Here is a 23,805-nt window from a genome sequence, read left to right as displayed (position 1 = left end):
CAGTATTAGCCTTAATTTTTTTACTATTATTTCATCTTACTGCAAAGCTATTGTGGCTTCCTTTTTACCCCCTTAAATCTAATCACAAAACTATCATATCTCTGTTTGGCCATTGTACCAAAAGATTTTCTATCCATTCTTTCATGGATTAGATGGTATACTAGTCAATCTCCACATTTTTGTGAATGATAATCTGACAGCAGCCAACACATAAAAGACTTTTTCTGTATATTCTGGTTTCACCAATCCTTCATAATTTAGGAGGAAAAACACTAGGTAGAAGGTGATTTCATACCTAAAATGTTTTTTTCAATTTGCCCTTTAATTTTGTCAATACATTTGTTTCCAGCATGTATGAAAGAAATGTGCTCATTGTTTTTGACACTTCCAACATGTAGCTGAACCTTGTCTAAGGTGATATACCACCTATTCATCTTGAAGCAGTTTCCCCTTATGCCTATATTTAAAGAAAATCTTTTTTTTATATAATTTTTATTCAAATTTTTCCAAAAACAAACAAAACAAAGTCAAAAAAACATAACAATACAACAACAAAAAATGAAAATAAAATAGTTGACTTCCGATTTGTCACAGATCAGCTATAAGTATATAATATACATCAAACCTGTCCCTTAATATATACATACAGAATCCCTTTTCTCCATAGGCTGTCTTAATTAATCATCAAATCCCAGTATCATCATTTTATTTTGATCTTTCAACAAAAAGTCCAAGAGAGGCTTCCATTCCTTAAGAAATGTATCCGTCGATTTTTCTCTAAGTAAACATGTCAATTTATCCATTTCTACTAAGTCCATTAATTTCAATAGCCATTCTTCCATTGTTGGTGTTGATTCCATTTTCCACTTTTGTGCATATAATAATCTTGCTGCCGTAATCATATATAATATTATTCTTCCATATTTCTTTTCTATTTGCTTATCCATAAAACCCAATAAAAAAAATTCTGGTTTTGACTGAATATTTATCTTTAGAATTTTTTGCATCTTCCTACCTATCTGTGCCCAAAACAATTTTGCCTTTTTACATAACCACCACATATGATAAAATGATCCTTCTTGTTGTTTACATTTCCAACAAACATTAGAAACATTACTATACATTTTTGACAACTTTTCTGGAGTCATGTACCAACGGTACATCATTTTATAAAAAATTTCTTTAAGATTATAGCATAGTGTAAATTTCAAACCTTTTTTCCACATATTTTCCCATTGATCCATTTGTATATTATAACCAAAATTTTTTGCCCACTTTACCATACACTCTTTTACTTGTTCTTCCTCCATATCCATTTTCAATAAGAGTTTATACATTTTCGCAATTATATTTTCATCATTTGTACACAGTCCTATTTCAAAATCAGATTTACTTATTTCAAACCCATACATTTTCTTGTCCATTTTATATCTTTCTAACAATTGTAAATAGGCAAACCATTGAAAACTATATCCTTCCTTTGTCAGTTGTTCTCTCTCTTTCATTGTATATTCTCCATGTACATTTTCTAATAGTTCTTGATAAGTTAACCATTTCTCTTTTCCAGCCATTTCTCTTCTATAAAACGCTTCTTGACTTGAGACACATAATGGTATTTTCGAAAAAAACCTTGGTTTATATCTATTCCATATTTTCAACAGAGGACGTCTTATAAAATGATTGTTAAAGTCTACATTTACTTTTACTTTGTCATACCATAGATATCCATGCCATCCCCACTTCAAATTATGGCCCTCCAAATCCAATAGTCTTTTATTCCTCAATAAGATCCATTCCTTTATCCAGACTAGACAGCAGGCAGCAAAATAAAGTCTCAGATTTGGTAATCCCAGTCCTCCTCTTTCTTTGGCATCTTGTAGTAATTTAAATTTGACTCTTGGTTTTTTTCCTTGCCATACAAATTTAGAGATATCTTTTTGCCATTGTTTAAAAGGTAAATCAGAGGATATTACAGGTATTGTTTGAAACAAAAACATCATTCTCGGTAATACATTCATTTTTATCACAGATATTCTACCCATTAATGACAGTTGTAGTTTATCCCATTTTAGCAAGTCTTTCTTAATCTCTGTCCATAATTTTTCATAATTATTATGAAACAACTTTGATTTTTTATTTGTCATAATGATACCTAAATATTTCAACTTTTTCTCTATTGTAAAATCTGTCTTGTCCATTAACTCTTTCTGTTCCCTTAAAGTTAAATTTTTCACCAACATCTTTGGTTTTTGATTGTTGATCTTAAATCCTGCTAACGGTCCAAATTCTTTTAATTTGTCCATCAATACATTAATTCCTTCCAAAGGATTTTCTAGTACAATTATCAAATCATCAGCAAATGCTCTCAATTTATATTCTTCTTTTTTTATCTTTAATCCCGAAATTCTTTTATCTTGCCTTATATCTCTAAGCAGCACTTCTAAGACCAGAATAAATAAAAGAGGAGATAAAGGACATCCCTGTCTTGTACCCTTTTGTATTTCACATGAATCCGTTAAATCTCCGTTAACAATTATCTGAGCCTTCTGAGATGTATAAATCGATCTAATCCATTTTATAAAATTGTCTCCAAAATCCATTTGCTCCAAAACCTGAAACATAAATTTCCAATTCAAATTATCAAATGCTTTTTCAGCATCTAAAAAAATCAAAGCTGCTCGTTTATCATTTCGTTGTTCTAAATATTCCAAGACATTCAAGACATTCCTGATGTTGTCACGTAATTGTCTTTTAGGTAAAAACCCTGATTGATCTTCCTGAATAAATTGTTGCAATATTATTTTCAATCTTTCTGCCAAGATCATTGTAAAAATTTTATAGTCATTATTCAATAGAGATATTGGTCGATAATTTTTTGTTTTAGTTAAATCTTGCTCCTCTTTAGGTATTAATGTTATATTAGCATTTTTCCAACTATCCGGTATCTTTCCCTCTTGCAGAATAAGATTCATTGTAGACTGTAAAGGTAGTAAGAGTTCTTCCTCCAAACATTTATAATACATTGCAGATAACCCATCTGGTCCTGGTGCCTTTCCTAATTTAATTTTGTTTATAGCTTCAGATATCTCTCTTAACGTAATAGGGCCATTAATAGCTTGTCTCTGAAAGTCTGTAATTTTAGGCAAATTCTGTTTAGATATATACTCTTCTATTTTTTCAGATGGAATTTCCTGACATTTGTACAATGTTGAATAATATTGATGAAAAATCTTTTTAATTTTTACATTATCTGTCAACGTCTCATCTCCTTCTTGTATCTTTAAAATGATATTTTTTTGACGTTCTTTTCTTAATTTATATGCTAACCATTTCCCAGGTTTATTTGCAAATTCAAAAGTCCTTTGTTTAGCAAAATTTAGTTTTCTTTCAATTTCTCTAACTGTCAGCATTGATACTTGCTTCTGTAACATTTTGATTTGATTTACAATAGAAACTTTAGTTGGATTCTTTTTCAATTCTTCCTCTTTTTGTTTTATTTCTTTATTGCATTTTCTGTTGTTTCTTTTTTTTTAATTCAGAGTTACATTTAATAAGATATCCCCTCATAAATGCCTTACTTGTATCCCAAACGATATTTTCACTTGTTCCTTTATGTAAATTATGTTCAAAAAACTGCCTATATTTAAAGAAAATCTATGAACATTAGTTTTTTTCCCTGAGGTTAACCACAGGAACTGGGGCTGAGAACCTGTTTAGGATTTTCTATAAGATTTTTTTTGAAACTGTTTGGGTTTTACTTTGCATTACTGCTTAGGGAATCAAACTGACCTTGTCATAACTATGTTATTTATGTATGTATTTTTTGAAAGGCATTATGGGAGAACACTAGTGTCACAGGTTAGCAGCCTTTACTAAATCTTATTAGTAGTCATTGTAGTAGCTTGATACCCGAGAGTCCCCAAGCGACTTACACAAACTTTCCTGTGGCTGTGTGGGGGTGGTATTGTTATTGTTTTGTTTATTATGTTTTCTAGTGTGTTATTTCTTTTGTTTTAACATTGTGTAAGTTGCTAAGGGACCTTTGGGTATCAAGCAACATATAAATCTACTAATAGTAATAGATTTGGTGAAGGCTGATAACCCATGACACTACAGTGTTCTCCCATAATGCCTTTCAACAAATACATGCATAAATAACATTATTATTACAAGGACAGTTTGATTCCCAAAAACTGTTTCCCCCCGTTATTTATTTTACGTTCTTTATTTTGTTGATTTATTTATGGAAATACACAAAGCTTAAGGGAGAATATTAAAATGATATTTTATGTGTATATATGTATGTATGTACATGCACAGAGAGAGATTCCAGCACTTTCTCTACAAAAGGATGCCTCATAAAAAGGAAAGTTAATGTGAAGGCTGCTTTGAACATCCTATCACTTGAGCAGTGTATTTCTGCAGCACAACAAACCTGGCAAAAATCATATATGCTGTGAGATACTGAGAGGTCTGAGTGTCCTGTGGGTTATGCTGGTAGAATTTTGTGATTGCATGGAGTTGGGAACAGGTAAGGCAGTCTTTCACTAATGCAGGAATGGGGGGGCTTTTTCCACTTGAGGGCCGGATTTTCTTCTGGACAACCTTCTGGAGGCTGTCCGTGGGGGCATGGGGCCTTGGACAAAAGTGGCAGAGTAACTAATGTGAATTTTAGCTTTGTACTGTAGGCTAGTTTCTCTACACGTTTGCATTCTATGGCCTCCAGGCAAGCAAGAACCTTGAGGGCAGGGTCAATCAGGGGTGTGGCCTGGGAAAAGGAGTGTATGACCTTGCGAGAAGGGTATGCAGCTTGGAGAGAATCCTGAGGGCCGGATAGAAACCTAAAGGGCTTCATTGGGCCATTGGACCAGGGGTTGCTCATCCCTGCTTTAATGGAAAGTTTCCATTTTAAAAGTGCTGTTGACAGACACTGATACTGTATGCTGCCTGAAGTTTTGCCATTTTATTTATCTATGCTGCCTGAAGTTTTGTATTTTGTTTTATATAATATAAACATATTTTATATATTATTGTTCATTATTACTGTTAACAACTGTACCAATATCTAATGGTACCCCTAGATTTCACCTTCCCCTATATTTACCATGTTTTACAGGTAGAACTTAAAGCAATTTCTTACTCTTTTCTTGAAGCACTTTTTTGTTGTCTATTAACTTAACCACAACATTAAAGTAGATTGCTTATTAGGAGATAAGAAACTGATAAATCGGGATGGCCACCCTTTAGTTATTAGGACCCCTTTAGTTCTGCATATGAGGATGTTCGTAAGTGTTCTATTTCTGAAACCCCTGTAGAATTCTGCTATTAGCATCAGCGTATTTTTAAAATTTATAATATTTGTTGATCATCCCTCATATAAAATATCAGGGTAGTGTACAACAAAAGTTAAAGTTCAAAAAGCATAAAATACCATCAAAACAATACAGAATTATCACAAAAATGACTGACTCATTTGTAAAAAGTTTAAACAAGTGAATAGCCTGATTACTTACCTTGTCAGCACACTAGTTGCCTACAACAAAGTGTTTCTATTGGCCACACCTAGAAGGGCAATGGGTTGATCTGCCGATCAGTTGTGAAATCTTTCTGAAGCATTTTTTTAAAAAACACGCTCAAGCTGATCCCACCAGGTTTTACAGTAAAAAGGGGCAGAGTTTGACTAGGGTTGTGGGCACCCATTTTCAGAAAAGAGAGGTGGAGGTGCACTGGAAGCAGCAGAATAGCAAGTGTGTCTCTACCCTTAAAGTCTTCAAGAGATGTCTGAAGGTTGGCAGCAAGGATGCCTGTTGAATCTGTGCTGGAAATTCCATGCTAGTATTCCACAGCATGCACCCAGCAACACTAAGTCCCCGAGTCCTGTTAATCACACAGGATTGCTAAAATTAAGCTAGGTAATGATTTTTATCTGTTAGTTCATCTAGCACCATCAGTGTGCATGGTGCTTTACAGAATATAGGAGGACAGGTCCCTGCTTTAGGGGTTTACAGTAAAATTGTATGAATTGTCAAGGGTCCAAACAAGGTATGCCATTATGTTCTTTGGCATGATTATGGAAGAGATGCCTACCTATAAAAGTTCATGCCAAGTTAGTGCTGGCTTCACACATGCCTGGTTCACTAGTAGATGACTGCAGCATTGGTTGTTGATTTGCATCAAAAATTAAGCAACTACTGAGATAACCTTATCACTGCATCTGAATGCTTTCTCAATGGAGTTAATTCACACATTCAGCTCTGAGCATGAAAGAGTGATAATCAAATGAGAAGGTGCCACCCCCGTGTGTGTATATATGTGTGTGTGAAGTGGCCCTTTATCTCTAAAATGCCACAATAGTCTTGGTATCTTCAAATAAAGAGCATCTGCCAACCAGCGAGTGTTTATTACTGTACTCGAAATAGCAGCCGTTTTCTAAATCAAACAAAACCCAAGGGATGGCATTTAGAATCCTTAATACATTTTGGGGTAAAATTAAATGTCTCAGTGGTTCTTCAAGATGTCAAGTTACAGAAAGCCCTCCAGGGTGCGAACGATCAAGCAAAACCAGTTTTGTTTTGATACCATCTTAACTGTCAGTGACTCTATCATAATAAACGAGGGATGCGTGCCTGTGATGCTGTTATTAGGATACTTTCACCATCAGCTGATAAGTTGTGCAGGACAGCAGTAGTGCGCAACGCGTTTGCTGCCGCTCTGTCACCTGAGACTCTGGCTCGGATAAAAGGATCAAGACACTTTGTGTACACGTTCCTCAGAAGTTGTCTCCCTCCTTTTTGTTTTGCTCTTTTCTGGTCACGAGACCCGGAAGTTTGTATATCGTTCGCTCTCTGTGGTGCTTTTTTTAAAAAAAAATCACATGGCAGCGTGTGAGAGATATAATAAAAACAGAAAAATGGCGACAGTCACGTTGTGCCGAGTCTGCTGCGTCATTAGATAATCATGTAAAGATCGCTAAGAACAAAGAAAAAAAGGGGATAGAAAACGCGGCTGGAAAGGTGGGTGGGCAGAAGGCAGTGGCTTGCAGGAGCGCGGGGGGGGGGAGGCTGGGCTGAACTGAACGTTCACGGGCGGGTGTATGTTTATTCCCAAGCATTGCGACCAGGCATCCCAACTCGCGAGCCGCCCGCTGTCTCCATTCACCTTTAGGCAGTCCTGGCAAGCCCAGCTTGAGGTTGGTTGTTGGTGATTGTATTTTTCCGGGGGCCCGAGATGTTTCTCGAGGGTGGAGGTGGCGAAGGGGAGGAGTGGCGAGTGCGATTTGGGTCCCCTCCTTTCCCCCCTTTTTTTCTTAACATATGCGATCACCCGTAGCGGCACGCCGCTGGAGACGCTGGGTTTTGTTTACAAGCGTTGTGTCCTAACAGCTGGCTGCTGTGCTCTAACCATCGTGCGTTCCGATGGCAGGAGCACTTTCGCGATGGGAGTTAACGTTGTGGGTTTTTTCCCCGTTTTGTTTTTCCGAGGGAAGGGGAGATGAGAACTGGGAAGGGTTGGGTTAACCTGCTCCGTCGCTGCCCGATCCCTTTTACAGACTGGATGTTTATAATGAAGCAGGTTTGATCGGGGAGGGAGATCTCCTGCGTAGTGATTTTGGAGGTGGTGGAGGGGCGGGGGACGCTGAGAATGGGAGGCTTCTGCTCTGGAGGGCGTGTGTGTGCCTGTACGGCTTTTAAAACGTTGCGCACTATTATTTCCCTTCAGAATCCTGGCGCTGCTCCCTTCTAGTCAAGTGATTGTAAATATAGCCTCGATGTTGTTTACATGAAACATCCAGAGGGAGGAGCCTTGGAAGTAGAAGGAAGAGGAAGACGGAGGAGTCTCCAAGGCTGGCTGGGGTGAGTATCCCAAAAGGAGGAGCTATGGCTGGGGCTGTTGGAGGCTGTCAAGCTGCTGGGAAGCTGCTTGGTGGGCGCGCTGGTCAGTTTTGAGGCTCGCTCCTTATATAGTGCCTGACGGCTATCGCCTGGCTCACCGGCGTCCCCGTTGCTGTTAGGATACTCCAAACCTGCCCTGCTGGAGATTCCTGGGAGGCAAGGGCAAGCGAGCAGATTAAAATACCAGGACTCTGGCCTGCTCTATTGCAAACGGAACCTCCCTGCTTTTCATTCAGGGGAAGGGCTGTAGCTCAGCTGTAGGGCCCTTTGCATGGAGGAGGTCCCAGGTTCGAGCCCACAATCTCCCAGTAAGGCTTGGAGAGACCCCTGTCTGAAACCCTGGAGAGCACCTGCCAGTCAGGGGAGACAATACTGAGCTGGATGGACCAATGGCCTGATTTGGTATAAGGCAGCCCAGCACATTGATTGTTAATCTTTGTATTTTCAGCTGGTAAGGTAGGGACGGCCAGGACTGCCCTCCATCACAAGGCAAATCGCACTGGGCTGAAGATGCCCTGAAAGGGCAGCCGATGGTCAGTTACTCAGCGTAGTGTGTTTTGTTCTGTTTGTTTTATTGCAGGGCTTTGATTTTACACCAAAATGTCTAGGAAGGGGGCGGGCTTGGGAAGGTCATCTTTCCAATTATAGGGAGGGTTTCCAGTCCCTTTAAAAGTGAAAGAAGGTGCTGTTCTGCACCACATGCCCTACTCTGCCACTAGCCCCTTTGCACACCTTTCTCATCTGCCTGCTGGAGGGCTAAATGAATTCCTGCTTTTTAAGGCAGCCAGGATAGGAAATGGTGACAGAATGGAAAGGGCAGCATGGTTGTATCCTTGATAGCTTGTTGCTCCAGTTGCTTCAAAGGGCCATGCACAATCTCCTGCTTATCAGCTGACAACCCTAACTTTAGCGATCTTGTATTCTCTGACAAAGGGATTTGGCAAGGTGGAGCTTAACTCCATCAGTACTTTAGGGAGAAGTTGAAAGTTGCATCAGCCAAAATTCCCTCATCTACACAACTAGACCCCTTAATGTTTACCAGGCTGTGCCTAATGTAAGCGACTTATGCATGCATACGATATTTATCGTGATAAACAATAATCTGAGAGGGAGAAAGTGACTTGCCCAAGGCCATCTAGTGTTTTCATGGCTGAGCAGTTATCAAGACTTGTATATCTCCTGCCCCAAACCAGTGATGTATTACTGTGTTACATTGGCCCTGGAAGACTTGCCTTTTTATAAAAACAAAGGTATGCAGACTGATCCTAGTCATGTTTGTTCAGAAATAAATCTAATTGAGTTCATTGGGGCTTACCCCCTATTAAACATACAGGATTGTAACCTTAACCCCCATCTTGTTTTCAGTTCCTAGCAACCCATGTAAGCCCTGATAGCAAGACTAGAGTGCCTCTGAGCGTGAACAGAGTGCCTTTCCATCACCCACTGAGTGGTTACTATCACCAACTCTCACGTGGGAGTTTTTATTTCAAGGCTCAAACCCTCATATCCTTCATCCTAGAAATCTTTAAAATTAATGATACCTACTAGCTTTGGACATAGCCCCTCCCTAGGAAACTATTCTCACAAGAATCCAATGGGCATTTATTATTATTACTCTTTATTTTTCCTTTCTCTTGTTTGTTTGCTTATCTATCTATCTATTGATTGATTTGATGTATTAGTCGCTTGTTACCCGAAGGTCTCCAAGCAACTTACAACACTGTTAAAAACAAAAGTAAATATACCATACCATAAAAACAAAACAATAAAACAACCACCTCCACCTCCATACAGCTACATAAAGCTTTGGCATCACAACATCATCTCAGTCTGTCGTATGCCTGAGGGGCGGGGGAAGAGTCTTGGCAACAAAAATATGTAAAAGTGCCAGGCAGACCTTACTGGAGAGGGCATTTCATAGATGAGGAGCCACCACTGAAAAGGTCCTCTCCCTTGTCACCACCCTTTGAACCTCCCTCAGAGGGGGGAACTGGAGAAAGGCCTCATTTATTTTCTGTGTTGGAGTTTGTTTGGCTGTTCCTGAGCACTCGCATCACATGTCAACTGGCTTCTCGCCAGCCTAGCTTCAAGGTCTTCCTACTCACTCACCTATAATATTTGTTTATTTATTATTCTGTGCTGCTCCAGAGTTCAGGACTAGAACTGCTGGATAGAAATTGCAGGGAAACAGACCTCAGCTAAAGATTGGGAGTGGTAAGAGCTGTTTGGCAGTGGAACAGGCTGCCTCTGGAGGTGGTGGGCTCCCATGTATAAGCAAAGGCTGGGCAGCTATCTTGTGAGGAATGCTATAGTTGGATCTTGCATTGAACAGGGGACTGGACTTGATGATTCCAAAGGTCCCTTGCAATTCTGTGAGTTGAAACATTTTATATTGCCCAACATCTTTTTTATTTCAGAGCACTTTACAATAAATAATCATAAAAAGATGCAATAACAAAACTGAGTAAAAGCCTTGAAAAAAATAACTTCCTGCAGATTAAAATACCAGGATAAACAAAAACGTTTCTGCCTAGCACAAAAATGATTGTAAAGTTGCTGCCAGGCGGACTTCTCTAGGAAGGATGTTCTGTAACTGGGGTGCCACTACTGAAAATGCCCTGTCGCTGGCTGAAACACCTCTGATAAAGGAAGTTCCTGAGTGAGGGCTTCAGTGGAGGTTCTCAATACACCAATTGATAATGGGAAGGAGTGAAGATACTACCATCCCCATCTGTTTTTAAGTCCCACCTGCAGTTGGATCCTAGTTGGATCTTTTCTTTTATCATTTTTTATTATTATTATTATTATTATTATTATTATTATTAGTTTATTTATACCCCGCCTTTCAGCCAAAGGCCCTCAAGGCGGCTTACAAGAAAAATAAACACAGGTATAAAAATACAATAATGTACAATATAAACAATACAATATACAAGAATTAAATTAAACAGAAACAACATTATCATTATCGGCACCGCCAAGAAAGAGGAGGTGGTGTTAGCGGGGGTGGCAGTTCTCAGGAGGCAGAAGGGCAACAGGCATTTATTACAGCGAAGCTGTTTGCTGGTTCATTTATCATTTAAATTTATTAGTAAATGGGGCAGTTGTCTAGGACTAAGTTGATAAGAGCAAACAGAATACCTAGATAAACCATTTCCTTCTTGGTGACTGACTAGGGTTATATTTTAACAAAATATAGGGATGTTTGCTCTCTTTGGCCAATAAGTGACAAAGGTCCAGGTCTGTGACCTTGGTTCCATGATTGCAGCATATCTGAATTTTGATAGAACATAGGAAGCTGCCTTATACCAGGTCAGACAAACGGTCCATCTAGTTCAGTATTGTCTACCCTGACTGGCAGCAGCTCTCCAGGGTTTCAGGCAGGAGTCCTTCCCAGCCTTACGTGGAGAAGCAAAGGGTTGAACCTGCATGTAAAACAGATGTTCTACCGCGGAGCTACAGCACATCTGTATAAAACAGACATGACAGCTACTTTCTATAAATACAGGTAGCACTTCTCCTTCCCTTATTTTTAAGCACTAATAACAGTTTCAAAAGTGAATGTATCTTAAACTTCTCTGTGAACAAAATGTATCTCCCTTTCACTTGATAATGAGAAGAGGTGAGGATACTAACCTCACAATGCTAAGTGGGTCTACTCCATTGTAAGTCCTATTGAATTCAATGGTGCTTACTTCCAGGTAAGTGGGGCTAGGATTGCAACCTTAGTCTATTCCTTATCTCTCTGCCCTGCATAGGAGTTGTAAGATGAATACATCCATGATGTCAAGAAGATCTCTTCCATGGTCCTTATACAAGGGGACTGTTTAGAATGTTGCTGGTCTTACTTTTATTTGGGATTTTGTGTCTGAGGATTTTTGAAAGAAGTTGACTGGGCCATGGGGCTTCTAGGTTAAAAAGAAAAAAAGACAGGATTACATGCCTGTGAATCACGGCTAATGCATAACTAATATGGCATTTTGGGTCTGTGACCGCAGAAGTTTTCATTCAGGGTGAGTGAGGATTCTGCTGTCATATGCAGGGCTCCTGACCAACAGATGTCTAAAGAAAGGGTTGGTAGAAGGGCAAAAGAAGAATGGACTAAAAAAAGGCAGCCACAAACAAACCCTATTGAAAACCTACAAGAAGCCTTTTGCCAATTGATGGCACAGCTGAGATTTTATTTATGTTGTTCGTATGATTTGTGTGGACTGTCAGTGTTCATTTCCTCTCAAGACATAGGCAACAGTCATTTTAAGGCTGCAGTTCTATGAATGCATGGCTTGGACTGGCCTATGCCACATTGGTCTTCATCTGATAGAATGTAAGCCACAGCTGGGGCACAGCCTTACCTACAATGGGTTTCTCCAGTAACCATCCTCTAGGGAGAGAATGGGGGAAAGAAAATGAGAAAAAGGTGGTTCTAAATAAATAGAGCCACATAGACAGATAATAATAAATTAAAAACACTATATAAGTTAAAAATAAATAAAAATGGACCCATTGTTGAAGAGTGGGCCTAAAGATGAGCCCTAAGTCCAAAAGGTTTGGAGGCTGGTGCTTTAAAATATTCAAGTAAAGAAAACTTGGAAAGATAATATAGTGCAGAAGTCTGGCTCATTAAAGTTATTGGGCAATTGATTGGCTTTAATGACACTTAGGTTCTCAGCACTATGGCTTCTCTGTAGATATGCCTGTATTTCCATTCCTTTAGTAATTCATCAATTTCAAATATATAGATTTTCTTCTTTGTAGCACCTACAGCACTTCTGAGTTCTGCTCTTGTTCTGCTCTTGTTGTAATTACATACAGTGTGCACAGTCCCCTGGGAGCTTCTCCTGCTCAGACCTCATTGAAACACTCCACTAATTTCAATAGGCCTTGCACACAAGTTTCAAAGTGGATTGCACTTAACAGTCATGTTGATTAAAAATATTATTGCTAATCATGGTTGTGATGCAGCTCTTTCTAATAAATGTAAAAGGTGGGTAGTGTGAAGGCTGAGCAAACAGAGTGTTATGGGAAAAGGGGGGGAAATTAGCCATAAGCTGAACTTTGATTGTGGTTACAGGTTATACAATGAAAAACCCAGTATCTATCCAAAGCCATAGGTACTATCAATGGTACACTGTATAGTTTAAATCAGCCTCCTAAATAGTACCACAAGAGCTGGTATAGCCCAGTGGGGAGGACAGCCTGGCTGGGAGTCCAGAGTCTGTGAGTTCAAATCCCCGCTCGTGTCTCCTGGGTGTAAAGGGCCAGCTAAAGATCACCCCACAGTGAGTTGGCTCAGGGATTACGTCCCCTGCCACCTGTGCAGCTGTGGGCAAGCTGCATAGTCCCAAAGAGCCCAGTTGCCCCCCAGTTGACAATTGGGGACAAGGAAGGGGCTGGCTTGTGCAGCTGTGGCAAGCTGAGCAGGCCCTAGCCAGCTGGGGAGGACTAACCTCAGAGGGAGGCAATGGTAAACCCCCTCTGAATACCGCTTACCATGAACATCCTATTCATAGGGTAGCCATAAGTCAAGATCGACTTGAAGGCAGTCCATTTCCATTTTCAAATAGAACCACAAAAGTTTATAGTTTGCAAAACCAATTTTCTAGTCTGCTAAGAGGCTGGTAGCATGGAAATGCGGGCTACCAGCTTCTTAGCAGGCTAGTAAAATTGCTTTCTACCAAATGACCAAGAAATGGAATAATCTGTTTCCTCCTCTGCCAGCCTGCAGTTCCTGGTCACTTATTACTACTAAGTGAAAAGATAATATAAGGTTGCTTAAAGTTCAGCCAGAGGTGCATGCCAGTTGCTCAGAATCACAAATGGGGAGAGTGCTGTCGTGCTCAGGTTCTGCCTTTGGGCTTCCCATGGGCATCTGGTTGGTCACTCTTAAGAACAGGTTGTTAGACTTGATGGTTTGATCTGATCTAGCAGGGCTCTTCTTCTGATGTTATTTAAATTTCGTTAGGGAGGGACAAAGAAATTTAGATGAAGGAAGAAGTAAGATTCGCATCAAGATTTAGAAACTGGAAATTCAAATTAAATTGCAAAAAAACCCCAGGTTAAACAATTTGTTGTGGTTTACTTTTTAATACTTCATCAAAACTATAGCAGTGTTATCAACACTAATCAAACACTTGTGTTTAATTGGGAGCAAATGGTTTTGTTTTTGGCATACATGCCTTGTACATTAGCCCTTTTTAATTGTTTATCAAAATATTGTGTGGAACCAGTGATTTGGCTAGAAATGTAGGTGCTCCTGGTGACTTACACATGTGGTCTGCAACCTGAGAGGAAGGGAGGAATGAGCCCATCCCTAAATTAAATGTCTGACACATCTAGTTTAAAGGATCCCAGGAGGTAAGGAGTAGAAACATTTTTGCATGAGATTTAGAGAGCCAAAACTAGTCAGAGTAGGCACCTCTTAAGCTAAATGGATTGGTGATGTGACTAAGCATAAAGACAGCTCCCTATATCTCAATAGCTTTTTTAAAAAGCACCATTAACAATAGAAGTGTTTAAAGCTTACAAGAGAAAGTCAGATGTAAAGCTAAACTGTGGTTTAGCATTACATAAATGAGCCTTGGCCTCATGAGCTTCATTTTGCCCTCTGGTATGGCCAGAAGCCTTTTTTCCCCTTTCCACTTTGCTTAACTAACCACAGTTCAGGATTATTTTGAAATCCAGACAAACTGTAGTTAGCCTTAACACAGGAGTGGGAAACCTTTGCTGGCTGGGGTTGGTGGGAGGTGTGGTTCAGCAACATCTGGAGGGCCAGAGATTCCTGACTCCTGTCTTAAGTCAAATTAAAATAGTGGTTTATGAAGTCAGCTTGTTTCAATAAACTAGGCGTGGGGAGAGACTTCAAGGAAAGCTGGATGGATTTCAGGCCTGGGAGCTAAATGCAGCTTTCCAGGTTTCCCTATGCAGCCTCTCCCTGGCCATATCTCTCACAGACTCTGTTCTGTGCCCTCCTTGAACATGTTTGCATGATTGGAATGTGTTCTTGAACTGTAATAATGCCTCTTGCTTGCCTGGATGTGGGCAGGGGAGAGTGTAGAAACCTTGTATAGCTGGAATGGAGCCTTCTGCATGAAAGTAAGAGTCACATTTGTTGCCCGACCCACTTTTTGACTCCAACCCTGTTCACCACTGGCATGTGGCTCCCAGAAGTTTGCCCAGTAGGGAATGCATCACTTGGGTGGAAAAGGTTCCTCACCCTTGCAAATCACAGTTTAGGGTGTAGAGATAGCACTAATTATTTTATATAATTGTTTAACTATTAGTAGTTAGCTGCCCTGAGCTCCAGATTGGAGGAAGGGTGGGATATACGAATATAAGAATATAAACTGTGGTTAATTGAAAACAAACGTGAAAGTTTCCTTCTCATGGCAATGGCAGAGGAAGGGGGGGCAGTGCGTGGACTTGAGGCTCAGCCCATAATACTAATCCATAGTTTAACTGAATGACTCCATTGAAACTGAAGTACAAATAGCATCTTGGTGTCTGTTTGACTATCACATTTATAAGAACACATGAAGCAGCCTTATACCAAGTCAGGTTCTGAATGCATATCGTGTGCTACCAGTGAGCTGTAGCCCAAAGCTATAGTTCTCCCTCTAAAGAACTTAGGAGCATATATAGAGGTTACATCCCACATTGCTGGCACATTTGTGCTGTGAGGTACATTACCTCACCTCTTTGGCTGAAAATGAGCTTCATGGCTGAATGAAACTTTTATACTGGGCCTCCCATTTCCAATCCTTACTGCCCTATTGGGCATGTGTGGCCCTCCAGATGTTGTTGGACTACAAGTCCAGTCGGCCCTGACCATTGCTCATCCTAACTGAGGCTGATGGGAGTTGGAGTCCAACAACACCTGGAGGGCCACACATACCCGTCTTCTACCCAATTTAAAAGCCAGAGTTCCATTTCTAAGCTATGACTTGATAGCGATAATCTGATATTATGATTTTCAGATATAATTTTCAGTGATAAGTCAGTATCTTTTGAAGGTTCTTACATTCCAAAAGTATATCCTTTTCCAGAGAATCGTTTGCATGAATATGGTCACATTATTTTTTTTAAGAAATTGCACTTCTTTATATAATGCGGGAAGGGGAGAAGGTGACTCTTGCTGATTCTCCATTTCCCTGATGCCCCTTGTGCCTCCCCTCAAAATCGGTTCCCAGAGAGTTGGGGCCCCCTCTAGATCAGCATGAGATGTAGTGCAGAGAGCTGGGGAAGGAGAAAATGGCATAAGTGTACTCTGCCCCCCTTACTCTGGTGGGATTCTCCATTGGATCTTGGTCCCATCCGTGAATGGAAAGATTTCTTCCTTTTGTAGAAGTTTTAGTTTTGAGCCCAGCTATGGCTTCTTACAATTTTTCATCTGTAGCTGTTTTCTCCCGAACTTGTAAACCACCCTGTTCAAATTTTATAACAGATGCTACTGGAGGCCACTGATTAATAGGGTTGCCATAAGTCGTAATCAACTTGAAGGCACATAGCGCGGACATGCACACGAGCTGTTTTCTGGAGAAACTGTGTTGTTTTGGTTTGCCTCTTTACAGTTTCAGATCCTATTGTTTAGTTTGTTCTATAGAGTTAGTTGCACTTTGATTTTCCTTTTGAAAGAACAATGAAATGAACAATAAGGTTTTCCATTCCATTCTAAAAGGCTTTAAATAGCAAGATTCAGGACATTCACTTCTTCCCTTTAGTTGTATTGCTGGAACAAGAATATGATTTATTCACAGCAGTACTTTATATACGACAAGTACATATGCGTACTAGAAAATACGAAGCAGGGAAAGCAAGATGAAATCAATTGCCTAGCTCAGTTCAGTTTCAGAGCCTGTATTTCTTCACTTGAGGAAATTGATTAGCAGAGTACCGTGTTGTGAATTAAACCTTTCTGTGGACTCATTCAGATGTTAGTCTCACTCCCCTACCCTACTCTCAATGGCAATATTTTTTCCCCTATAGGTCTCAAGTAAGAATGCCTCTCTCCATCCTATTACTGAGCTTCTCCACCTTTTGGCAGCATCATATCTGAAAGTAACAGGTTTGTGTTAAGAGATTTGGATAAAATGTTGAGTGCCAATTATATTTACATATATCCTGCTTCAGCAAGGACAATCTGTACTTGGAAATTGCCTTCCTTGTACAACCTGCTCTTCCAGATGCTGGTCAGCAGAAACCCAAGGGTGCTGCACAAGAGGAGAAAACCCATACCCAACACCTGGAAAGTGTGCATTCAGTGCTGACCTTGGGGGGGTGGGGGACTGATTCCAGGCACTGCCTCTTTTCCCCAACAGGTGATCACTGTCTGAACTGAATATATTACCCATCTGTTTCGTGGTGAGGAGTACAGGAAATCCTCATGCCTAACATCTAGCAACTCATGCACAGATGTTAATACACACAAGGTTCTCTGGAAAAGGGCTGTGGTGTGTTACATGTCTGTCTTTTATACTGTCGTGGGGCTGTGTGAGAGGTACTCAGAAAATTTGGGTAACAAATCACTCCAGGTCCCAAATAACCAAGATCAAGTAGTTGGGTAGATGGAGCTTCATATTCCATTGTGTAAATATCTGTCTATTATTATGTAACATTTGTTTGTTATTTATTTTTAAAATGTTAAAAGTATTTTTCCAATAAGTTTTTCTGTCTCTTTATTGCCCTCTTGTGTTTAAAAAAGAAGCAGCAAGGGGTTTTTTTTAGCAATAATTCAGTATAGCAATTTCTCTGTACAATTGGTTGATGATTTGATAACTAGTTAAAACATAACTAGTATTAAAACTCAGGCATACCTGTGTGCAAGTGGTGGAGCAAGCAAGGTGGGGTTCATGTATCTTCTTTCAGGAACCACCCATTCTGGGTTCCAAAATGGTTTTTTAAATTTTATATTGTGTAAATCATGGCTTCATGTGAAAAGCTGCTTGAGAGAAGTGACATAATGAAGCCTAGCATGTGTACTTATCTAAGTGCACATTACTGCATCATGACCAACATTGTAGCTGGTTTCAGCAGAGCTGTGAGAGACAAACCAGGCCATCTTGTCCCTCTGTGTGAATGGCTCTTCAGTCACAGTGATGTTTTGCTTTTGTATCGGTAGGTGCCTTTTGATCGCAGTGAATCTCACCAGAACAACGTGGCTACCATTTTATCAATAAACGCTAAGTAAGCAAGTTGTTGTTTATATAAAAATACATTTAGTCATACAATGAACAATTAACTAGAGTGCCTGCAGCGTGGTGGATGAGTTACCAAATAAGTCAGATTCAGCAGTGACAATCCTGTTATAGCATTCAAGAGCCAAGCGTCAATGTTCACTGTGATCTTCATCTTTTTGAACATGCAGCTGGGGAGATGTGAAGCCTTTGACACTTGGAGTCATCTGCATCCAGTAAATGGAAGTATAGTTATTCCTAAGAATATGGATAGGCAATGACCGACAGGCTGCCCTGGCTCAGTTATCACTGTGCTGATGCTGTCTATACTAAAGGTACAGTACTGTGATAACTGAAGGATGGCAGCCATCTTAGCTTCACAGGAACTCAACAAGCAAAGATCAAAGAAGACTTTATTCTGTCCTGAAAAACTGGCTGCATTGTATTGATGAAAACCAAAGCCAGCATGTACCAAAGCTGGAAAACACATGTTAAAAACTTCTGATGCTTAAAATTTCACTTCAAGAAAAGATACTGCTCATGGATTGAGGGCATAATAAAATTTGAAACGAAAAATACACTTTTCTGTTGTAACTCATTTTTACTGTTTGGTGGTTCTATAAGTTATAGACATTAAAGTAAAAGTTGACAAATGTGTATGAAGATACTTGGCTGGGATGGATCTCTCTGAAATAAGAACATCTAACTTACCTGCACAGTTATCTTTTTTTTTTTCTTTTTTTTCTTTTCAATTAATTTTTATTCTAATTTTCAAAACCAAAATAATACAAAAAGAAAACAACACAAATCAATAACTAATACAATACAAAAAAAAACATATATATAAAAATGTTGACTTCCGATTTGTCATAGTTCAGCTATAAATCTATAATATATAACAAACCTATCTCTTAATAGATTATAAAATCACCTTCCTCCAGCGGTTATCTTAGTTGGTTTCAAATCTCATTAACATCATATCATTTTAATATTCCACAAAAAGTCAAAGAGAAGTTTCCAATCCTTGAGATATATGTCAATCAATTTTTTTTCTAAATAAACATGACAATTAATCCAACTCATCAAATCTACTGAGTCCAGTAGTTTCAAATCGCTCTTCTGTCATTATCCATATTGGGTCCATCTTCCATCTTTACGCACCCAAAATCTTGCTGTCATAGTCATATAATAAAAGTCTGATAGGAATTTCCTCCATCACAGATATTTTCTTACCATCAAATCCAAACGTAACACTGAAGTATTGTTTCAAAGCCGCATCTCTGCTCCTCTTTTCCACATGATACACTAGTACATTTCTTGAAGGTTTTTCCATTGACACAAAACAGGGATTAATTCTATTAACTTTCTCCATTTCAAGTTCCATCAAATCCTTCCAGTCCAGGAATTTTTTTGAACCGATAATATCTTTATCTCCAATCTCTTCAATTCCTTCAGAGACAGCGCTGTATTCCAAACTGTAATATTTTTCTCCAGGATCCGTCACAACCAGGAAATCCAAATCTTTTTTCATGTCCATATTTAAGCCAATCTCCATAGATTGAACCTTGCCTTTAATTTCTCTTTCATCCTTTTTTTGTTTTCCAGATCTATCTTTATTCTCCTTTCTCATAGAATCCTGAGTTTCTTTCAGCTCCTGTCTCATTTCATGAAATTCAGTTCTCCACGCTTGTCTATTATTTCTCAGTTCTTGTTTTATTGAGTTAATCCCATCCATTATTTTCTGAAGCATGTCTAGAAATAAAGTCCCTTCTTGTACATCCATGATCTTCTTAATTGCCATTCTTAAAACCAAAAGAACAAAACTCCTTCAATTTTCAATGTCCCAAGCAAAGAGCAGTTTATTTCTTTACCCAGTTACAAAGGAGTTAATCTTTCCAACCAACTAACGTCACACGCTAGACGGTCCTTATCTCTTAAATGTCCAGAAGTGCAAAAACAGCTTTTAGTTCACAGCGTTCAAATAACTAGTAGCAGAGAGAATGAGCAGATTCGTCAACAACAAAAAAAAAAGTAGATCAGAAAAAATAGTCCCTTATATATATTACACAAAAATCTTGTAAATCAAAAAGATTTCTTATCTCTCCCAATCAGAAAGCTCTCATCCGTTGTAATCTTTAAAACACAATTTTCCATGTCAGCTTTTTGCAATTAAAAAAAAAAAAGATAAGCTATTTATATTTTCTTCCCCCTTAGTTCCGTAAATAAAGAAGGAAAGTCTTAACCTAGATGAGGTATCTTAATTGCTGTTACTTTGACAAATCTCTTTAGCTATATAGATAAGAAAATGATAAATGTAGACTGGAGGTTTGCCTGCTAGTCCGTTAAAAAAAAACGGGTCACTTATCCAGCTGAGCTAGCATAAAATCCTCGCTCTGTCTGAACTGCTGGAAGACAGACAATTCTGACGAATTCCAGGCTCCAACAATCAAAACAAAACTATGTGGCAGATCTCACGCTTCTTCCTTATCCGGAAGAAATCATCCCCAGTCAGAAAAAACCCTTCTGACTGAATTTAAAACTGGATAAGTTTCATCCAAGATGGGAGCCCGTCTCAGAGGCAGCACAGGCGGAGGGATCCTCCTGGAAAGTCCACAGTTACCTTTTTAACAGTAAGGCACTTTTACTTTTAAGATGTTAGTGGTTTAACCACCTGAATCTGCTGAAATCCCCTCATCTATGCACAGGGTTAAGGACCCTAGTAAAATGCAACTGTGTCTTACAGCGTGGTTCTATTACACATTTTAAATTGTCTTTCAAAGATGATGGCTGCTTTTTGAAAGTTGTGACAACAAAGGGCCAGTGTGGTGTAGTGGTTAGAGTGTTGGACTGGGACCTGGGAGATAAGGGTTCAAATCTCCACTTGGCCATGAAACTTACTGGGTGACTTTGAGCCAGTCATTGGCTCCTAGCCTGACCAACCTCACAGGGCTGTTGTAACGATGGGAGGGGGGAGGACCATGTTTGTATCGCACCTTGAGCTGCTTGGGGGAAAGATGGGATACAAATGAAATAAATAAAAATAGCAATATGGTCTCTAGATATTTCATTGGAAAACTCAGACAATGTTACCAGTTGCGCAGTCACTGTTGGATAGTTTGTGGGGAGGGTGCATAAGATAATGTTTCCCAGCAAAATTGTCTAGAGCTATAAATTTCCTCTGACTGACTTAAGCATGGTTAGCTATTAAGTCAGCAGTAACATTAACCATGTGTAGGACTGCCTTAGATTCTACTTAACACAGGATGTGAAACCTTAGTTTAACGCTAGTTTCAGATCCTAAATTAAGCAGGAGACCTTACTTGCTTTTGCCGCCAATTTAATTTGTTAGTCATGGTTAAACCTGGTTGAAGGAATTTGTGCTTCTGAGCAAGGGGAAGGGAAAGTAGGATTACATGACCTGATCCTGACTATTTTAAGCAATTCTACATTCTCCAAGTTCCCAGAGTGGCTTACATTAGGTCAGTAACACAGAAGATTGTTTCTCCCTACAGGCTTATAATTTGAAAGACATGCCATAATAGGAAAAAGGAGTAAGGTATGGGGAGGAAAATGCTGGATTATTTTTTTTAAGCAAGCATGTGGGCACCAGTCCTTGAAATTACAAAATTATTATGATGACCAGATTTAAGGGACACTGTTCAGGGAAGGGAGGAGCCAAATGGAGCTGGCCTCAGCTGAGCCAATGGAATGGGCCCTGCTTCCCCTCCCGTATGCTGGAAGTGAAAACCATGATAAAGCAATTAGCTGTTGATGCCATTATATCCACACCAGCTGTTGGATATGCTGCTGCTGCTGGTGGTGCAATCCTATAAAAGCTTACTTGGAAGTTCCATTTTGTAGGATAAGTGTTTTCAGATGCAGCCTAAGCTTATTTAGTTGAGTAGGTAAATGATTCAGACAACATTGGTTATTATTAACAATCCCATATATTGATCTTTTATATTTCTAATTAAGCATATTGTTCATGGATGTTGAAGGAGGTCTGATTTTAAAGAACCTAGACAATTTTCACTAATGGTGTGGGATGATCAAAAAAACTTGTCACTGATATGCAGCTTAGCTGGCCTCCTTCCAGCAGAGAGGGAGCTAAATAAATAAATAAATCTCTCTTTGATTTAAGCATCACTTGTGAAAAGTTCAGTGCTTAGGGTTGCTGCAGTCTGCCAGAGCTTTACATCTCAAGGTAGGACAAAAGAAGTGGGAATAACTCCCTAAAAGTCATTTCTATCTCTGACATTTTTTATGTGTGTATTGTACCTGGCTTGCAAATACAACAGAAAACCAAAGATCAAGACTGTGGCATTTTGGTCATTAGCCTCACATCTGACTTTTATCAATAATTTTAATCCATATTTTATGTAAACTGCTTAGAGGTTTTTGTGATTAAGTGATATACAAACTCTGTTAACTAAATAAGTAAGCCTCAGATTTGGGAGGTTTCAGAGAGGTTTCCAATTATTACATGGAAGTTTTAAGCTATACAATGAATTACTATGTAAACTCTAGTCCATGTACACATAACCTGTCAAGTACTACCCAGTGCTGAGAAGTCAAGAGTTGCATAGAAGGGACAATGTTATTACAGGTGGGGGTTGCATCACAGAGCAGTAGCATCAGGAAAAAGTTGAATGTTTCGTAAGTGTCTAAGGCTGGAATGGGGAACCTGTGGGCCTCCAGAGGCCCTCCAGAGGTTATTGGACTCCAATTCCCATCAGATCCATCCAAAATGGCAAATAGTCAAGGAGTTGTAGTATGTGGAGAGTACCAGGTTGTGGAAGACTAATCTAACATTGTGTGTTTTATGGCTCGTTTAAGTCTTAAAAACACTCTGCATGGCTTTGGTTTTGGTTCACAATTAAACAGTAAAAAGTCCCTTATTGGTCTCAAGCTATTTGTCACTTACTGTTCACCCTCACCTGATAGACGTAGCATCCATTTTCAGAAAATTGAGTAGCTACTCAATTGATCAAGGAGCAAGTGTGTTCACACAGCAAGACAACCCAAAGCCATTCTATAATAGCAAGCAAGCAACAAGTATATTTGTCTTGTGATGCATGTAGAATGCACATTGTATTAAATTCCCTTACTTGAGTTTTGAAAATAGGTGTATGGAAGAAGTCAGAAGGTGACTTCATAATATTAATAATGGTCAGAAATGTTGACTGTTACAGTATTAAAGGATATGGGCATTGAGAACCAATTTACAGATGTGGGTTCCACTGCCAAATTCTTTGAGCAGTATGAACTTCAAAGAAGGTGTGGGGAGCTTTGCTTGGTAAGCAGTTCCTGATGAATAACTTTGAAAAGTGCCCAATTTGGGCAATAAAGCAGCCACTGAAGCAGGAAGCGTTTAATGCACTGTGCTTCCTGTTGCTGCTTCTCTTTGAAAACAAAACATGCGTATCTTGCCTTTGGGGATAATTATGTTCTGTTGCTGTTGGTTGAGTGAAATATAGTTTGTGCGTCCTACATGTCTAAACTCCCTTTTGAACACTGAAGAATAAGTATGAAAACAGCAAGTACTGCTTGCTCGCATTCCCTTCAGCATTTGTTAGAAGATCTGAAACTGCTCTTAAACTTTCTAAAATTGAAGCAATGTTGGAAGCAGCCCTTTAAAGTGCCTTGTTTGTTTCTGAAGCGACAGTGTTGAAAACTTAACACTAGAGGGTGCCAAAGTGTCTTGATTTTGAGGTTTGGCAAAATTTATAAACCTATGTTTTCTG

General features: G+C 39.2%; 1 protein-coding gene across 10 annotated transcripts in view; it reads left to right on the top strand.

The window, feature by feature from the left end:
- Positions 1-23,805, top strand: part of JAK1 (Janus kinase 1) — a 153,025-nt gene that overhangs the window by 2,623 nt on the left and 126,597 nt on the right. For 3 of the 10 annotated variants that reach the window (XM_061633330.1, XM_061633324.1, XM_061633329.1), the window contains exons 1-4: positions 7,056-7,189; positions 7,720-7,853; positions 16,875-16,953; positions 18,007-18,071. The gene's annotated coding sequence lies outside the window, so the exon portion shown is untranslated. Of the gene's footprint in view, positions 1-6,896; positions 7,014-7,055; positions 7,190-7,719; positions 7,854-11,257; positions 11,401-16,874; positions 16,954-18,006; positions 18,072-23,805 lie in introns of those variants that run through there. The other 7 variants (XM_061633334.1, XM_061633333.1, XM_061633326.1 and 4 more) reach the window with 6 other exon arrangements.

Source organism: Rhineura floridana, chromosome 6 (genome assembly GCF_030035675.1).
Source record: "Rhineura floridana isolate rRhiFlo1 chromosome 6, rRhiFlo1.hap2, whole genome shotgun sequence".
In the NCBI taxonomy this organism is placed as follows: domain Eukaryota; kingdom Metazoa; phylum Chordata; class Lepidosauria; order Squamata; family Rhineuridae; genus Rhineura; species Rhineura floridana.
The sequence above is the reverse complement of the archived record's forward strand: the minus strand, read 5'-3'. Positions and strand labels throughout refer to the sequence as shown.